This window comes from Phyllobates terribilis, unplaced genomic scaffold (assembly GCF_046119375.1).
Source record: "Phyllobates terribilis strain yellow unplaced genomic scaffold, ASM4611937v1 Scaffold_371__1_contigs__length_1879311, whole genome shotgun sequence".
In the NCBI taxonomy this organism is placed as follows: domain Eukaryota; kingdom Metazoa; phylum Chordata; class Amphibia; order Anura; family Dendrobatidae; genus Phyllobates; species Phyllobates terribilis.
In genome coordinates, this window is record NW_027363131.1 from 1,767,501 (window position 1) to 1,786,220 (window position 18,720).

An 18,720-nucleotide genomic window follows, 5' to 3' on the forward strand; every position below is an offset into this window, starting at 1 on the left:
CCCCCACGCAGCTGCGGAAGTCTGGGTTCAGCCAAGGTGCAGACCTCCAGCTGAACAGGGACTCATAGCCAAAACACGTGCCCGGGTCTACAGAGGTGAAAACCAGCTTAAATGAGTCGAAATGTGTCGGGGCCGAGAGGTCCGTCTCTCTTATATATTCTGCCGGTGGTGTGCAAAACCCTGTCGTCAGGAGATGCATGCCCAAGAGTCCTGGAAGCGAGACTCGGGTACAGGCGCCCTTGCAGAGGGGGTACTGGATGTGGAACAGCACTGGGGTCGAAGCCACGAAAGCATCCGCCCTCATGGAGCCTCTCCTCAGCCTAAAAATCCAGATTTTAGCCTTGACGGCGCCCCCATGTGGAGAACCAGGGCCCGCGGGGGGTCTGGCCAGGCTCACTTCAACCCAGGAACACCTCTCTTACTTGGGATGGGCGACCGGCAAAAGCCCCCCCACGCAGCTGCGGAAGTCTGGGTTCAGCCAAGGTGCAGACCTCCAGCTGAACAGGGACTCATAGCCAAAACACGTGCCCGGGTCTACAGAGGTGAAAACCAGCTTAAATGAGTCGAAATGTGTCGGGGCCGAGAGGTCCGTCTCTCTTATATATTCTGCCGGTGGTGTGCAAAACTGGGTCTTTGCATTGGGTGTCACCCTATACCCACTTTAGGGACACATGTCAAAAAGTACCCGATCGCCTGGAACTGTTAGGCGGATTCGGCTCCCTGAAATTTCCTCATTCTGGTTCTTTTTCACTTTTTTTCTATTTTGCGACATATAGTGAGCAGGCTGCATTACTGGTACCGGGGAGACCCCAAAACACTTGGAACTGGTGAGCGGGCTCAATTTATCAACGATTTGTGGGTCCTGGAAGTCAAAATTCTGACTTCTGAAAAAGACTAAGTATCAAGGACTCATCGGAGGAATCGCTCTGGAACTGAAATCGGATGCGCGCACTGTCATGCTCCCCTGTCTGGAAGTCTGACAAAAGTTGAAAAATTTTCTAAGTCCAGAAAAATTTTTTTTTTCAACTTTTTTTCAATTTTCCCCCTGTGGGATATATATTTTACCCACACATATGAAGCCCTCCTGGGATGCCCTATAACATACTAGAACCTCATTTTGTGGAAGTTTTCACAAATTTGTGAAATTTTCAAAAAGTCAGAAATTTTGGCCAAAACGACTAAGTATCAAGGACTCATCGCGCGAATCGCTCTGGAACTGAAATCGGATGCGCGCACTGTCATGCTCCCCTGTCTGGAAGTCTGACAAAAGTTGAAAAATTTTCTAAGTCCAGAAAAATTTTTTTTTTCAACTTTTTTTCAATTTTCCCCCTGTGGGATATATATTTTACCCACACATATGAAGCCCTCCTGGGATGCCCTATAACATACTAGAACCTCATTTTGTGGAAGTTTTCACAAATTTGTGAAATTTTCAAAAAAGTCAGAAATTTGGCCAAAAACGACTAAGTATCAAGGACTCATCGGAGGAATCGCTCTGGAACTGAAATCGGATGCGCGCACTGACATGCTCCCCTGTCTGGAAGTCTGACAAAAGTTGAAAAATTTTCTAAGTCCCAAAAAATTTTTTTTTCAACTTTTTTTCAATTTTCCCCCTGTGGGATATATATTTTACCCACACTTTTGGAGCCCTCCTGGGATGCCCTCTAACATACTAGAACCTCATTTTGTGGAAGTTTTCACAAAATTGTGAAATTTTCAAAAAGTCAGAAATTTTGGCCAAAACGACTAAGTATCAAGGACTCATCGCGCGAATCGCTCTGGAACTGAAATCGGATGCGCACACAGTCATGCTCCCCTGTCTGGAAGTCTGACAAAAGTTGAAAAATTTTCTAAGTCCCAAAAAATTTTTTTTTTCAACTTTTTTTCAATTTTCCCCCTGTGGGATATATATTTTACCCACACATATGAAGCCCTCCTGGGATGCCCTATAACATACTAGAACCTCATTTTGTGGAAGTTTTCACAAATTTGTGAAATTTTCAAAAAAGTCAGAAATTTGGCCAAAAACGACTAAGTATCAAGGACTCATCGGAGGAATCGCTCTGGAACTGAAATCGGATGCGCGCACTGACATGCTCCCCTCTCTGGAAGTCTGACACAAGTCGAAAAATTTTCTAAGTCAGAAAAAATTTTTTTTTTCAACTTTTTTTCAATTTTCCCCCTGTGGGATATATATTTTACCCACACATATGAAGCCCTCCTGGGATGCCCTATAACATACTAGAACCTCATTTTGTGGAAGTTTTCACAAATTTGTGAAATTTTCAAAAAAGTCAGAAATTTGGCCAAAAACGACTAAGTATCAAGGACTCATCGGAGGAATCGCTCTGGAACTGAAATCGGATGCGCGCACTGACATGCTCCCCTGTCTGGAAGTCTGACAAAAGTTGAAAAATTTTCTAAGTCCCAAAAAATTTTTTTTTCAACTTTTTTTCAATTTTCCCCCTGTGGGATATATATTTTACCCACACTTTTGGAGCCCTCCTGGGATGCCCTCTAACATACTAGAACCTCATTTTGTGGAAGTTTTCACAAAATTGTGAAATTTTCAAAAAGTCAGAAATTTTGGCCAAAACGACTAAGTATCAAGGACTCATCGCGCGAATCGCTCTGGAACTGAAATCGGATGCGCACACAGTCATGCTCCCCTGTCTGGAAGTCTGACAAAAGTTGAAAAATTTTCTAAGTCCCAAAAAATTTTTTTTTTCAACTTTTTTTCAATTTTCCCCCTGTGGGATATATATTTTACCCACACATATGAAGCCCTCCTGGGATGCCCTATAACATACTAGAACCTCATTTTGTGGAAGTTTTCACAAATTTGTGAAATTTTCAAAAAAGTCAGAAATTTGGCCAAAAACGACTAAGTATCAAGGACTCATCGGAGGAATCGCTCTGGAACTGAAATCGGATGCGCGCACTGACATGCTCCCCTCTCTGGAAGTCTGACACAAGTCGAAAAATTTTCTAAGTCAGAAAAAATTTTTTTTTTCAACTTTTTTTCAATTTTCCCCCTGTGGGATATATATTTTACCCACACATATGAAGCCCTCCTGGGATGCCCTATAACATACTAGAACCTCATTTTGTGGAAGTTTTCACAAATTTGTGAAATTTTCAAAAAGTCAGAAATTTTGGCCAAAACGACTAAGTATCAAGGACTCATCGCGCGAATCGCTCTGGAACTGAAATCGGATGCGCGCACTGTCATGCTCCCCTGTCTGGAAGTCTGACAAAAGTTGAAAAATTTTCTAAGTCCCAAAAAATTTTTTTTTCAACTTTTTTTCAATTTTCCCCCTGTGGGATATATATTTTACCCACACTTTTGGAGCCCTCCTGGGATGCCCTCTAACATACTAGAACCTCATTTTGTGGAAGTTTTCACAAAATTGTGAAATTTTCAAAAAGTCAGAAATTTTGGCCAAAACGACTAAGTATCAAGGACTCATCGCGCGAATCGCTCTGGAACTGAAATCGGATGCGCGCACTGTCATGCTCCCCTGTCTGGAAGTCTGACAAAAGTTGAAAAATTTTCTAAGTCCAGAAAAATTTTTTTTTTCAACTTTTTTTCAATTTTCCCCCTGTGGGATATATATTTTACCCACACATATGAAGCCCTCCTGGGATGCCCTATAACATACTAGAACCTCATTTTGTGGAAGTTTTCACAAATTTGTGAAATTTTCAAAAAAGTCAGAAATTTTGGCAAAAACGACTAAGTATCAAGGACTCATCGGAGGAATCGCTCTGGAACTGAAATCGGATGCGCGCACTGACATGCTCCCCTCTCTGGAAGTCTGACACAAGTCGAAAAATTTTCTAAGTCAGAAAAAATTTTTTTTTTCAACTTTTTTTCAATTTTCCCCCTGTGGGATATATATTTTACCCACACATATGAAGCCCTCCTGGGATGCCCTATAACATACTAGAACCTCATTTTGTGGAAGTTTTCACAAATTTGTGAAATTTTCAAAAAGTCAGAAATTTTGGCCAAAACGACTAAGTATCAAGGACTCATCGCGCGAATCGCTCTGGAACTGAAATCGGATGCGCGCACTGTCATGCTCCCCTGTCTGGAAGTCTGACAAAAGTTGAAAAATTTTCTAAGTCCCAAAAAATTTTTTTTTCAACTTTTTTTCAATTTTCCCCCTGTGGGATATATATTTTACCCACACTTTTGGAGCCCTCCTGGGATGCCCTCTAACATACTAGAACCTCATTTTGTGGAAGTTTTCACAAAATTGTGAAATTTTCAAAAAGTCAGAAATTTTGGCCAAAACGACTAAGTATCAAGGACTCATCGCGCGAATCGCTCTGGAACTGAAATCGGATGCGCGCACTGTCATGCTCCCCTGTCTGGAAGTCTGACAAAAGTTGAAAAATTTTCTAAGTCCAGAAAAATTTTTTTTTTCAACTTTTTTTCAATTTTCCCCCTGTGGGATATATATTTTACCCACACATATGAAGCCCTCCTGGGATGCCCTATAACATACTAGAACCTCATTTTGTGGAAGTTTTCACAAATTTGTGAAATTTTCAAAAAGTCAGAAATTTTGGCCAAAACGACTAAGTATCAAGGACTCATCGCGCGAATCGCTCTGGAACTGAAATCGGATGCGCACACAGTCATGCTCCCCTGTCTGGAAGTCTGACAAAAGTTGAAAAATTTTCTAAGTCCCAAAAAATTTTTTTTTTCAACTTTTTTTCAATTTTCCCCCTGTGGGATATATATTTTACCCACACATATGAAGCCCTCCTGGGATGCCCTATAACATACTAGAACCTCATTTTGTGGAAGTTTTCACAAATTTGTGAAATTTTCAAAAAAGTCAGAAATTTGGCCAAAAACGACTAAGTATCAAGGACTCATCGGAGGAATCGCTCTGGAACTGAAATCGGATGCGCGCACTGACATGCTCCCCTCTCTGGAAGTCTGACACAAGTCGAAAAATTTTCTAAGTCAGAAAAAATTTTTTTTTTCAACTTTTTTTCAATTTTCCCCCTGTGGGATATATATTTTACCCACACATATGAAGCCCTCCTGGGATGCCCTATAACATACTAGAACCTCATTTTGTGGAAGTTTTCACAAATTTGTGAAATTTTCAAAAAAGTCAGAAATTTGGCCAAAAACGACTAAGTATCAAGGACTCATCGGAGGAATCGCTCTGGAACTGAAATCGGATGCGCGCACTGACATGCTCCCCTGTCTGGAAGTCTGACAAAAGTTGAAAAATTTTCTAAGTCCCAAAAAATTTTTTTTTCAACTTTTTTTCAATTTTCCCCCTGTGGGATATATATTTTACCCACACTTTTGGAGCCCTCCTGGGATGCCCTCTAACATACTAGAACCTCATTTTGTGGAAGTTTTCACAAAATTGTGAAATTTTCAAAAAGTCAGAAATTTTGGCCAAAACGACTAAGTATCAAGGACTCATCGCGCGAATCGCTCTGGAACTGAAATCGGATGCGCACACAGTCATGCTCCCCTGTCTGGAAGTCTGACAAAAGTTGAAAAATTTTCTAAGTCCCAAAAAATTTTTTTTTTCAACTTTTTTTCAATTTTCCCCCTGTGGGATATATATTTTACCCACACATATGAAGCCCTCCTGGGATGCCCTATAACATACTAGAACCTCATTTTGTGGAAGTTTTCACAAATTTGTGAAATTTTCAAAAAAGTCAGAAATTTGGCCAAAAACGACTAAGTATCAAGGACTCATCGGAGGAATCGCTCTGGAACTGAAATCGGATGCGCGCACTGACATGCTCCCCTCTCTGGAAGTCTGACACAAGTCGAAAAATTTTCTAAGTCAGAAAAAATTTTTTTTTTCAACTTTTTTTCAATTTTCCCCCTGTGGGATATATATTTTACCCACACATATGAAGCCCTCCTGGGATGCCCTATAACATACTAGAACCTCATTTTGTGGAAGTTTTCACAAATTTGTGAAATTTTCAAAAAGTCAGAAATTTTGGCCAAAACGACTAAGTATCAAGGACTCATCGCGCGAATCGCTCTGGAACTGAAATCGGATGCGCGCACTGTCATGCTCCCCTGTCTGGAAGTCTGACAAAAGTTGAAAAATTTTCTAAGTCCCAAAAAATTTTTTTTTCAACTTTTTTTCAATTTTCCCCCTGTGGGATATATATTTTACCCACACTTTTGGAGCCCTCCTGGGATGCCCTCTAACATACTAGAACCTCATTTTGTGGAAGTTTTCACAAAATTGTGAAATTTTCAAAAAGTCAGAAATTTTGGCCAAAACGACTAAGTATCAAGGACTCATCGCGCGAATCGCTCTGGAACTGAAATCGGATGCGCGCACTGTCATGCTCCCCTGTCTGGAAGTCTGACAAAAGTTGAAAAATTTTCTAAGTCCAGAAAAATTTTTTTTTTCAACTTTTTTTCAATTTTCCCCCTGTGGGATATATATTTTACCCACACATATGAAGCCCTCCTGGGATGCCCTATAACATACTAGAACCTCATTTTGTGGAAGTTTTCACAAATTTGTGAAATTTTCAAAAAAGTCAGAAATTTTGGCAAAAACGACTAAGTATCAAGGACTCATCGGAGGAATCGCTCTGGAACTGAAATCGGATGCGCGCACTGACATGCTCCCCTCTCTGGAAGTCTGACACAAGTCGAAAAATTTTCTAAGTCAGAAAAAATTTTTTTTTTCAACTTTTTTTCAATTTTCCCCCTGTGGGATATATATTTTACCCACACATATGAAGCCCTCCTGGGATGCCCTATAACATACTAGAACCTCATTTTGTGGAAGTTTTCACAAATTTGTGAAATTTTCAAAAAGTCAGAAATTTTGGCCAAAACGACTAAGTATCAAGGACTCATCGCGCGAATCGCTCTGGAACTGAAATCGGATGCGCGCACTGTCATGCTCCCCTGTCTGGAAGTCTGACAAAAGTTGAAAAATTTTCTAAGTCCCAAAAAATTTTTTTTTCAACTTTTTTTCAATTTTCCCCCTGTGGGATATATATTTTACCCACACTTTTGGAGCCCTCCTGGGATGCCCTCTAACATACTAGAACCTCATTTTGTGGAAGTTTTCACAAAATTGTGAAATTTTCAAAAAGTCAGAAATTTTGGCCAAAACGACTAAGTATCAAGGACTCATCGCGCGAATCGCTCTGGAACTGAAATCGGATGCGCGCACTGTCATGCTCCCCTGTCTGGAAGTCTGACAAAAGTTGAAAAATTTTCTAAGTCCAGAAAAATTTTTTTTTTCAACTTTTTTTCAATTTTCCCCCTGTGGGATATATATTTTACCCACACATATGAAGCCCTCCTGGGATGCCCTATAACATACTAGAACCTCATTTTGTGGAAGTTTTCACAAATTTGTGAAATTTTCAAAAAAGTCAGAAATTTTGGCAAAAACGACTAAGTATCAAGGACTCATCGGAGGAATCGCTCTGGAACTGAAATCGGATGCGCGCACTGACATGCTCCCCTCTCTGGAAGTCTGACACAAGTCGAAAAATTTTCTAAGTCCAGAAAAAAAAAGTTTTTCAACTTTACCCTTTAGGGATTTGAACCCAGGACCCTAGCAATAGCAAGGCTTCAGCGCTGACACCTGCGCCACCGTGGCCTCACAAACCAAATATCTGAAAATGAGGTTCCTCTCATCCTCTCATATAGCGCAAAAGAACAAACGTATATGAGATAGGTTAGGGTTAGCGTCAGGACAACTAGGGTTAGCATCAGGACAACTAGGGTTAGCGTCAGGACAACTAGGGTTAGCGTCAGGACAACTAGGGTTAGCGTCAGGGCATCTAGGGTTAGCGTCAGGACAAGTAGGGTTAGCATCAGGACAACTAGGGTTAGCGTCAGGACAAGTAGGGTTAGCGTCAGGACAACTAGGGTTAGCGTCAGGACAACTAGGGTTAGCGTCAGGACAAGTAGGGTTAGCGTCAGGACAACTAGGGTTAGCTTCAGGGCAACTAGGGTTAGCGTCAGGACAAGTAGGGTTAGCGTCAGGACAACTAGGGTTAGCGTCAGGACAACTAGAGTTAGCGTCAGGACAAGTAGGGTTAGCGTCAGGACAACTAGGGTTAGCGTCAGGACAACTAGGGTTAGCGTCAGGACAAGTAGGGTTAGCGTCAGGACAACTAGGGTTAGCGTCAGGACAACTAGGATTAGCGTCAGGACAACTAGGGTTAGCGTCAGGACAACTAGGGTTAGCGTCAGGACAAGTAGGGTTAGCGTCAGGACAACTAGGGTTAGCGTCAGGAAAACTAGGGTTAGCATCAGGACAAGTTGAGTTAGCGTCAGGACAACTAGGGTTAGCGTCAGGACAACTAGGGTTAGCGTCAGGACAACTAGGGTTAGCGTCAGGGCAACTAGGGTTAGCGTCAGGGCAACTAGGGTTAGCCTCAGGACAAGTAGGGTTAGCGTCAGGACAACTAGGGTTAGCGTCAGGACAATTAGGGTTAGCGTCAGGACAACTAGGGTTAGCGTCAGGACAAGTAGGGTTAGCGTCAGGACAACTAGGGTTAGCGTCAGGACAACTAGGGTTAGCGTCAGGACAAGTAGGGTTAGCGTCAGGACAAGTAGAGTTAGCGTCAGGACAACTAGGGTTAGCGTCAGGACAACTAGGGTTAGCGTCAGGACAACTAGGGTTAGCGTCAGGGCAACTAGGGTTAGCATCAGGACAAGTAGGGTTAGCGTCAGGACAACTAGGGTTAGCGTCAGGACAACTAGGGTTAGCGTCAGGACAACTAGGGTTAGCGTCAGGACAAGTAGGGTTAGCGTCAGGACAACTAGGGTTAGCGTCAGGACAATTAGGGTTAGCATCAGGATAAGTAGGGTTAGTGTCAGGACAACTAGGGTTAGCGTCAGGACAACTAGGGTTAGCGTCAGGACAACTAGGGTTAGCGTCAGGACAACTAGGACTAGCATCAGGACAACTAGGGTTAGCGTCAGGGAACTAGGGTTAGCGTCAGGACAAGTAGGGTTAGCGTCAGGACAACTAGGGTTAGCGTCAGGACAACTAGGGTTAGCGTCAGGACAACTAGGGTTAGCGTCAGGACAAGTAGGGTTAGCGTCAGGACAACTAGGGTTAGCGTCAGGACAACTAGGGTTAGCTTCAGGACAACTAGGGTTAGCGTCAGGTCAACTAGGGTTAGCGTCAGGACAACTAGGGTTAGCGTCAGGGCATCTAGGGTTAGCGTCAGGACAAGTAGGGTTAGCGTCAGGACAACTAGGGTTAGCGTCAGGACAAGTAGGGTTAGCGTCAGGACAAGTAGGGTTAGCGTCAGGACAACTAGGGTTAGCGTCAGGACAACTAGGGTTAGCGTCAGGACAAGTAGGGTTAGCGTCAGGACAACTAGGGTTAGCGTCAGGGCAACTAGGGTTAGCGTCAGGACAAGTAGGGTTAGCGTCAGGACAACTAGGGTTAGCGTCAGGACAACTAGAGTTAGCGTCAGGACAAGTAGGGTTAGCGTCAGGACAACTAGGGTTAGCGTCAGGACAACTAGGGTTAGCGTCAGGACAAGTAGGGTTAGCGTCAGGACAACTAGGGTTAGCGTCAGGACAACTAGGATTAGCGTCAGGACAACTAGGGTTAGCGTCAGGACAACTAGGGTTAGCGTCAGGACAAGTAGGGTTAGCTTCCTGACAACTAGGGTTAGCGTCAGGAAAACTAGGGTTAGCATCAGGACAAGTAGAGTTAGCGTCAGGACAACTAGGGTTAGCGTCAGGACAACTAGGGTTAGCGTCAGGACAACTAGGGTTAGCGTCAGGAGAACTAGGGTTAGCGTCAGGGCAACTAGGGTTAGCCTCAGGACAAGTAGGGTTAGCGTCAGGACAACTAGGGTTAGCGTCAGGACAACTAGGGTTAGCATCAGGACAACTAGGGTTAGCGTCAGGACAAGTAGGGTTAGCGTCAGGACAAGTAGGGTTAGCGTCAGGACAACTAGGGTTAGCGTCAGGAAAACTAGGGTTAGCATCAGGACAAGTAGAGTTAGCGTCAGGACAACTAGGGTTAGCGTCAGGACAACTAGGGTTAGCGTCAGGACAACTAGGGTTAGCGTCAGGGCAACTAGGGTTAGCGTCAGGGCAACTAGGGTTAGCCTCAGGACAAGTAGGGTTAGCGTCAGGACAACTAGGGTTAGCGTCAGGACAATTAGGGTTAGCGTCAGGACAACTAGGGTTAGCGTCAGGACAAGTAGGGTTAGCGTCAGGACAACTAGGGTTAGCGTCACGACAACTAGGGTTAGCGTCAGGACAACTAGGGTTAGCGTCAGGACAACTAGGGTTAGCGTCAGGACAACTAGGGTTAGCGTCAGGACAAGTAGGGTTAGCGTCAGGACAACTAGGGTTAGCGTCAGGACAACTAGGGTTAGCGTCAGGACAAGTAGGGTTAGCGTCAAGACAACTAGGGTTAGCGTCAGGACACCTAGGGTTAGCGTCAGGACAACTAGGGTTAGCGTCACGACAACTAGGGTTAGCGTCACGACAACTAGGGTTAGCGTCAGGACCACTAGGGTTAGCGTCAGGACAACTAGGGTTAGCGTCAGGACAACTAGGGTTAGCGTCAGGACAACTAGGGATAGCGTCTGGACAACTAGGGTTAGCGTCAAGACAACTAGGGTTAGCGTCGGGACAACTAGGGTTAGCGTCGGGACAACTAGGGTTAGCGTCAGGACAACTAGGGTTAGCGTCAGGACAACTAGGGTTAGCGTCAAGAGAACTAGGGTTAGCGTCAGGACAAGTAGGGTTAGCGTCAGGACAACTAGGGTTAGCATCAGGACAACTAGGGTTAGCGTCAGGACAACTAGGGTTAGCGTCAGGACAACTAGGGTTAGCGTCAGGACAAGTAGGGTTAGCGTCAGGGCATCTAGGGTTAGCGTCAGGACAAGTAGGGTTAGCGTCAGGACAACTAGGGCTAGCGTCAGGACAAGTAGGGTTAGCGTCAGGACAACTAGGGTTAGCGTCAGGACAACTAGGGTTAGCGTCAGGACAAGTAGGGTTAGCGTCAGGACAACTAGGGTTAGCGTCAGGGCAACTAGGGTTAGCGTCAGGACAAGTAGGGTTAGCGTCAGGACAACTAGGGTTAGCGTCAGGACAACTAGAGTTAGCGTCAGGACAAGTAGGGTTAGCGTCAGGACAACTAGGGTTAGCGTCAGGACAACTAGGGTTAGCGTCAGGACAAGTAGGGTTAGCGTCAGGACAACTAGGGTTAGCGTCAGGACAACTAGGATTAGCGTCAGGACAACTAGGGTTAGCGTCAGGACAACTAGGGTTAGCGTCAGGACAAGTAGGGTTAGCGTCAGGACAACTAGGGTTAGCGTCAGGAAAACTAGGGTTAGCATCAGGACAAGTAGAGTTAGCGTCAGGACAACTAGGGTTAGCGTCAGGACAACTAGGGTTAGCGTCAGGACAACTAGGGTTAGCGTCAGGGCAACTAGGGTTAGCGTCAGGGCAACTAGGGTTAGCCTCAGGACAAGTAGGGTTAGCGTCAGGACAACTAGGGTTAGCGTCAGGACAATTAGGGTTAGCGTCAGGACAACTAGGGTTAGCGTCAGGACAACTAGGGTTAGCGTCAGGACAAGTAGGGTTAGCGTCAGGACAACTAGGGTTAGCGTCAGGACAAGTAGGGTTAGCGTCAGGACAACTAGGGTTAGCGTCAGGACAACTAGGGTTAGCGTCAGGACAAGCAGGGTTAGCGTCAGGACAACTAGGGTTAGCATCAGGAAAACTAGGGTTAGCCTCAGGACAAGTAGAGTTAGCGTCAGGACAACTAGGGTTAGCGTCAGGACAACTAGGGTTAGCGTCAGGACAACTAGGGTTAGCGTCAGGGCAACTAGGGTTAGTGTCAAGACAAGTAGGGTTAGCGTCAGTACAACTAGGGTTAGCGTCAGGACAACTAGGGTTAGCGTCAGGACAAGTAGGGTTAGCGTCAGGACAACTAGGGTTAGCGTCAGGACAAGTAGGGTTAGCGTCATGACAAGTAGGGTTAGCGTCAGGACAACTAGGGTTAGCGTCAGGACAACTAGGGTTAGCGTCAGGACAACTAGGGTTAGCATCAGGACAACTAGGGTTAGCGTCAGTTCAACTAGGGTTAGCGTCAGGACAAGTAGGGTTAGCGTCAGGACAACTAGGGTTAGCGTCAGGACAACTAGGGTTAGCGTCAGGACAACTAGGGTTAGCGTCAGGACAACTAGGGTTAGAGTCACGACAACTAGGGTTAGCGTCAGGACAACTAGGGTTAGCACCAGGACAACTAGGGTTAGCGTCAGGACAACTAGGGTTATCGTCACGACAACTAGGGTTAGCGTCAGGACAACTAGGGTTAGCGTCAGGACAACTAGGGTTAGCGTCACGACAACTAGGGTTAGCGTCAGGACAACTAGGGTTAGCGTCAGGACAACTAGGGTTAGCGTCACGACAACTAGGGTTAGCGTCAGGACAACTTGGGTTAGCGTCACGACAACTAGGGTTAGCGTCAGGACAACTAGGGTTAGCGTCAGGACAACTAGGGTTAGCGTCAGGACAACTAGGGTTAGAGTCACGACAACTAGGGTTAGCGTCAGGACAACTAGGGTTAGCGTCAGGACAACTAGGGTTAGCGCCACGACAACTAGGGTTAGCGTCAGGACAACTAGGTTTAGCGTCAGGACAACTAGGGTTAGCGTCAGGACAACTAGGGTTAGCATCAGGACAACTAGGGTTAGCGTCAGGACAACTAGGGTTAGCGCCAGGACAACTAGGGTTAGCGCCAGGACAACTAGGGTTAGCGCCATTACAACTAGGGTTAGCGCCAGGACAACTAGGGTTAGCGCCAGGACAACTAGGGTTAGCGTCACGACAACTAGGGTTAGCGTCAGGACAACTAGGGTTAGCGCCATTACAACTAGGGTTAGCGCCAGGACAACTAGGGTTAGCGCCAGGACAACTAGGGTTAGCGTCACGACAACTAGGGTTAGCGTCAGGACAACTAGGGTTAGCGTCAGGACAACTAGGGTTAGCGTCAGGACAACTAGGGTTAGCGTCACGACAACTAGGGTTAGCGTCAGGACAACTAGGGTTAGCGTCAGGACAACTAGGGTTAGCGTCACGACAACTTGGGTTAGCGTCACGACAACTTGGGTTAGCGTCAGGACAACTAGGGTTAGCGTCAGGACAACTAGGGTTAGCGTCAGGACAACTAGGGTTAGCGTCACGACAACTAGGGTTAGCGTCAGGACAACTAGGGTTAGCGTCAGGACAACTAGGGTTAGCGTCAGGACAACTAGGGTTAGCGTCAGGACAAGTAGGGTTAGCGTCAGGACAACTAGGGTTAGCGTCAGGACAACTAGGGTTAGCGTCAGGACAAGTAGGGTTAGCGTCAAGACAACTAGGGTTAGCGTTAGGACAACTAGGGTTAGCGTCAGGACAACTAGGGTTAGCGTCACGACAACTAGGGTTAGCGTCACGACAACTAGGGTTAGCGTCAGGACCACTAGGGTTAGCGTCAGGACAACTAGGGTTAGCGTCAGGACAACTAGGGTTAGCGTCAGGACAACTAGGGATAGCGTCAGGACAACTAGGGTTAGCGTCAAGACAACTAGGTTTAGCGTCGGGACAACTAGGGTTAGCGTCGGGACAACTAGGGTTAGCGTCAGGACAACTAGGGTTAGCGTCAGGACAACTAGGGTTAGCGTCAGGAGAACTAGGGTTAGCGTCAGGACAAGTAGGGTTAGCGTCAGGACAACTAGGGTTAGCATCAGGACAACTAGGGTTAGCGTCAGGACAACTAGGGTTAGCGTCAGGACAACTAGGGTTAGCGTCAGGACAACTAGGGTTAGCGTCAGGGCATCTAGGGTTAGCATCAGGACAAGTAGGGTTAGCGTCAGGACAACTAGGGTTAGCGTCAGGACAAGTAGGGTTAGCGTCAGGACAACTAGGGTTAGCGTCAGGACAACTAGGGTTAGCGTCAGGACAAGTAGGGTTAGCGTCAGGACAACTAGGGTTAGCTTCAGGGCAACTAGGGTTAGCGTCAGGACAAGTAGGGTTAGCGTCAGGACAACTAGGGTTAGCGTCAGGACAACTAGAGTTAGCGTCAGGACAAGTAGGGTTAGCGTCAGGACAACTAGGGTTAGCGTCAGGACAACTAGGGTTAGCGTCAGGACAAGTAGGGTTAGCGTCAGGACAACTAGGGTTAGCGTCAGGACAACTAGGATTAGCGTCAGGACAACTAGGGTTAGCGTCAGGACAACTAGGGTTAGCGTCAGGACAAGTAGGGTTAGCGTCAGGACAACTAGGGTTAGCGTCAGGAAAACTAGGGTTAGCATCAGGACAAGTTGAGTTAGCGTCAGGACAACTAGGGTTAGCGTCAGGACAACTAGGGTTAGCGTCAGGACAACTAGGGTTAGCGTCAGGGCAACTAGGGTTAGCGTCAGGGCAACTAGGGTTAGCCTCAGGACAAGTAGGGTTAGCGTCAGGACAACTAGGGTTAGCGTCAGGACAATTAGGGTTAGCGTCAGGACAACTAGGGTTAGCGTCAGGACAAGTAGGGTTAGCGTCAGGACAACTAGGGTTAGCGTCAGGACAACTAGGGTTAGCGTCAGGACAAGTAGGGTTAGCGTCAGGACAAGTAGAGTTAGCGTCAGGACAACTAGGGTTAGCGTCAGGACAACTAGGGTTAGCGTCAGGACAACTAGGGTTAGCGTCAGGGCAACTAGGGTTAGCATCAGGACAAGTAGGGTTAGCGTCAGGACAACTAGGGTTAGCGTCAGGACAACTAGGGTTAGCGTCAGGACAACTAGGGTTAGCGTCAGGACAAGTAGGGTTAGCGTCAGGACAACTAGGGTTAGCGTCAGGACAATTAGGGTTAGCATCAGGATAAGTAGGGTTAGTGTCAGGACAACTAGGGTTAGCGTCAGGACAACTAGGGTTAGCGTCAGGACAACTAGGGTTAGCGTCAGGACAACTAGGACTAGCATCAGGACAACTAGGGTTAGCGTCAGGGAACTAGGGTTAGCGTCAGGACAAGTAGGGTTAGCGTCAGGACAACTAGGGTTAGCGTCAGGACAACTAGGGTTAGCGTCAGGACAACTAGGGTTAGCGTCAGGACAAGTAGGGTTAGCGTCAGGACAACTAGGGTTAGCGTCAGGACAACTAGGGTTAGCTTCAGGACAACTAGGGTTAGCGTCAGGTCAACTAGGGTTAGCGTCAGGACAACTAGGGTTAGCGTCAGGGCATCTAGGGTTAGCGTCAGGACAAGTAGGGTTAGCGTCAGGACAACTAGGGTTAGCGTCAGGACAAGTAGGGTTAGCGTCAGGACAAGTAGGGTTAGCGTCAGGACAACTAGGGTTAGCGTCAGGACAACTAGGGTTAGCGTCAGGACAAGTAGGGTTAGCGTCAGGACAACTAGGGTTAGCGTCAGGGCAACTAGGGTTAGCGTCAGGACAAGTAGGGTTAGCGTCAGGACAACTAGGGTTAGCGTCAGGACAACTAGAGTTAGCGTCAGGACAAGTAGGGTTAGCGTCAGGACAACTAGGGTTAGCGTCAGGACAACTAGGGTTAGCGTCAGGACAAGTAGGGTTAGCGTCAGGACAACTAGGGTTAGCGTCAGGACAACTAGGATTAGCGTCAGGACAACTAGGGTTAGCGTCAGGACAACTAGGGTTAGCGTCAGGACAAGTAGGGTTAGCTTCCTGACAACTAGGGTTAGCGTCAGGAAAACTAGGGTTAGCATCAGGACAAGTAGAGTTAGCGTCAGGACAACTAGGGTTAGCGTCAGGACAACTAGGGTTAGCGTCAGGAGAACTAGGGTTAGCGTCAGGGCAACTAGGGTTAGCCTCAGGACAAGTAGGGTTAGCGTCAGGACAACTAGGGTTAGCGTCAGGACAACTAGGGTTAGCATCAGGACAACTAGGGTTAGCGTCAGGACAAGTAGGGTTAGCGTCAGGACAACTAGGGTTAGCGTCAGGACAACTAGGGTTAGCGTCAGGACAACTAGGGTTAGCGTCAAGACAAGTAGGGTTAGCGTCAGGACAACTAGGGTTAGCATCAGGAAAACTAGGGTTAGCGTCAGGACAAGTAGAGTTAGCGTCAGGACAACTAGGGTTAGCGTCAGGACAACTAGGGTTAGCGTCAGGACAACTAGGGTTAGCGTCAGGACAAGTAGAGTTAGCGTCAGGACAACTAGGGTTAGCATCAGGACAACTAGGGTTAGCGTCAGGACAACTAGGGTTAGCGTCAGGGCAACTAGGGTTAGCGTCAGGACAAGTAGGGTTAGCGTCAGGACAACTAGGGTTAGCGTCAGGACAACTAGGGTTAGCGTCAGGACAACTAGGGTTAGCGTCAGGACAAGTAGGGTTAGCGTCAGGACAAGTAGGGTTAGTGTCAGGACAACTAGGGTTAGCATCAGGACAACTAGGGTTAGCGTCAGGGCAACTAGGTTTAGCGTCAGGACAAGTAGGGTTAGCGTCAGGACAACTAGGGTTAGCGTCAGGACAACTAGGGTTAGCGTCAGGACAACTAGGGTTAGCGTCAGGACAAGTAGGGTTAGCGTCAGGACAACTAGGGTTAGCTTCAGGACAACTAGGGTTAGCGTCAGGACAACTAGGGTTAGCGTCAGGACAAGTAGGGTTAGCGTCAGGACAACTAGGGTTAGCGTCAGGACAACTAGGGTTAGCGTCACAACTAGGGTTAGCGTCAGGACAACTAGGGTTAGCGTCACAACAACTAGGGTTAGCGTCAGGACAACTAGGGTTAGCGTCAGGACAACTAGGGTTAGCGTCAGGACAACTAGGGTTAGAGTCACGACAACTAGGGTTAGCGTCAGGACAACTAGGGTTAGCGTCACGACAACTAGGGTTAGCGTCAGGACAACTAGGGTTAGCGTCACGACAACTAGGGTTAGCATCAGGACAACTAGGGTTAGCGTCAGGACAACTAGGGTTAGCGTCACGACAACTAGGGTTAGCGTCAGGACAACTAGGGTTAGCGTCAGGACAACTAGGGTTAGCGTCACGACAACTAGGGTTAGCGTCAGGACAACTAGGGTTAGCGTCACGACAACTAGGGTTAGCGTCAGGACAACTAGGGTTAGCGTCAGGACAACTAGGGTTAGCGTCAGGACAACTAGGGTTAGCGTCACGACAACTAGGGTTAGCGTCAGGACAACTAGGGTTAGCGTCAGGACAACTAGGGTTAGCGCCACGACAACTAGGGTTAGCGTCAGGACAACTAGGTTTAGCGTCAGGACAACTAGGGTTAGCGTCAGGACAACTAGGGTTAGCATCAGGACAACTAGGGTTAGCGTCAGGACAACTAGGTTTAGCGGTAGGACAACTAGGGTTAGCGCCACGACAACTAGGGTTAGCGTCAGGACAACTAGGTTTAGCGTCAGGACAACTAGGGTTAGCGTCAGGACAACTAGGGTTAGCATCAGGACAACTAGGGTTAGCGTCAGGACAACTAGGTTTAGCGTCAGGACAACTAGGGTTAGCGTCAGGACAACTAGGGTTAGCATCAGGACAACTAGGGTTAGCGTCAGGACAACTAGGGTTAGCGCCAGGACAACTAGGGTTAGCGCCAGGACAACTAGGGTTAGCGCCAGGACAACTAGGGTTAGCGCCATTACAACTAGGGTTAGCGCCAGGACAACTAGGGTTAGCGCCAGGACAACTAGGGTTAGCGCCAGGACAACTAGGGTTAGCGTCACGACAACTAGGGTTAGCGTCAGGACAACTAGGGTTAGCGTCAGGACAACTAGGGTTAGCGTCAGGACAACTAGGGTTAGCGTCACGACAACTAGGGTTAGCGTCAGGACAACTAGGGTTAGCGTCAGGACAACTAGGGTTAGCGTCACGACAACTAGGGTTAGCGTCAGGACAACTAGGGTTAGCGTCAGGACAACTAGGGTTAGCGCCAGGACAACTAGGGTTAGCGCCAGGACAACTAGGGTTAGCGTCACGACAACTAGGGTTAGCGTCAGGACAACTAGGGTTAGCGTCAGGACAACTAGGGTTAGCGTCAGGACAACTAGGGTTAGCGTCACGACAACTAGGGTTAGCGTCAGGACAACTAGGGTTAGCGTCAGGACAACTAGGGTTAGCGTCACGACAACTTAGGTTAGCGTCATTACAACTAGGGTTAGCGTCACGACAACTAGGGTTAGCGTCAGGACAACTAGGGTTAGCGTCAGGACAACTAGGGTTAGCGTCACGACAACTAGGGTTAGCGTCAGGACAACTAGGGTTAGCGTCAGGACAACTAGGGTTAGCGTCACGACAACTAGGGTTAACGTCAGGACAAGTAGGGTTAGCGTCAGGACAACTAGGGTTAGCGTCAGGACAACTAGGGTTAGCGTCAGGACAACTAGGGTTAGCGTCAGGACAAGTAGGGTTAGCGTCAGGACAACTAGGGTTAGCGTCAGGACAACTAGGGTTAGCGTCAGGACAACTAGGGTTAGCATCACGACAACTAGGGTTAGCGTCACGACAACTAGGGTTAGCGTCAGGACCACTAGGGTTAGCGTCAGGACAACTAGGGTTAGCGTCAGGACAACTAGGGTTAGCGTCAGGACAACTAGGGATAGCGTCAGGACAACTAGGGTTAGCGTCAGGACAACTAGGGTTAGCGTCAGGACAACTAGGGTTAGCGTCGGGACAACTAGGGTTAGCGTCAGGACAACTAGGGTTAGCGTCAGGACAACTAGGGTTAGCGTCAGGAGAACTAGG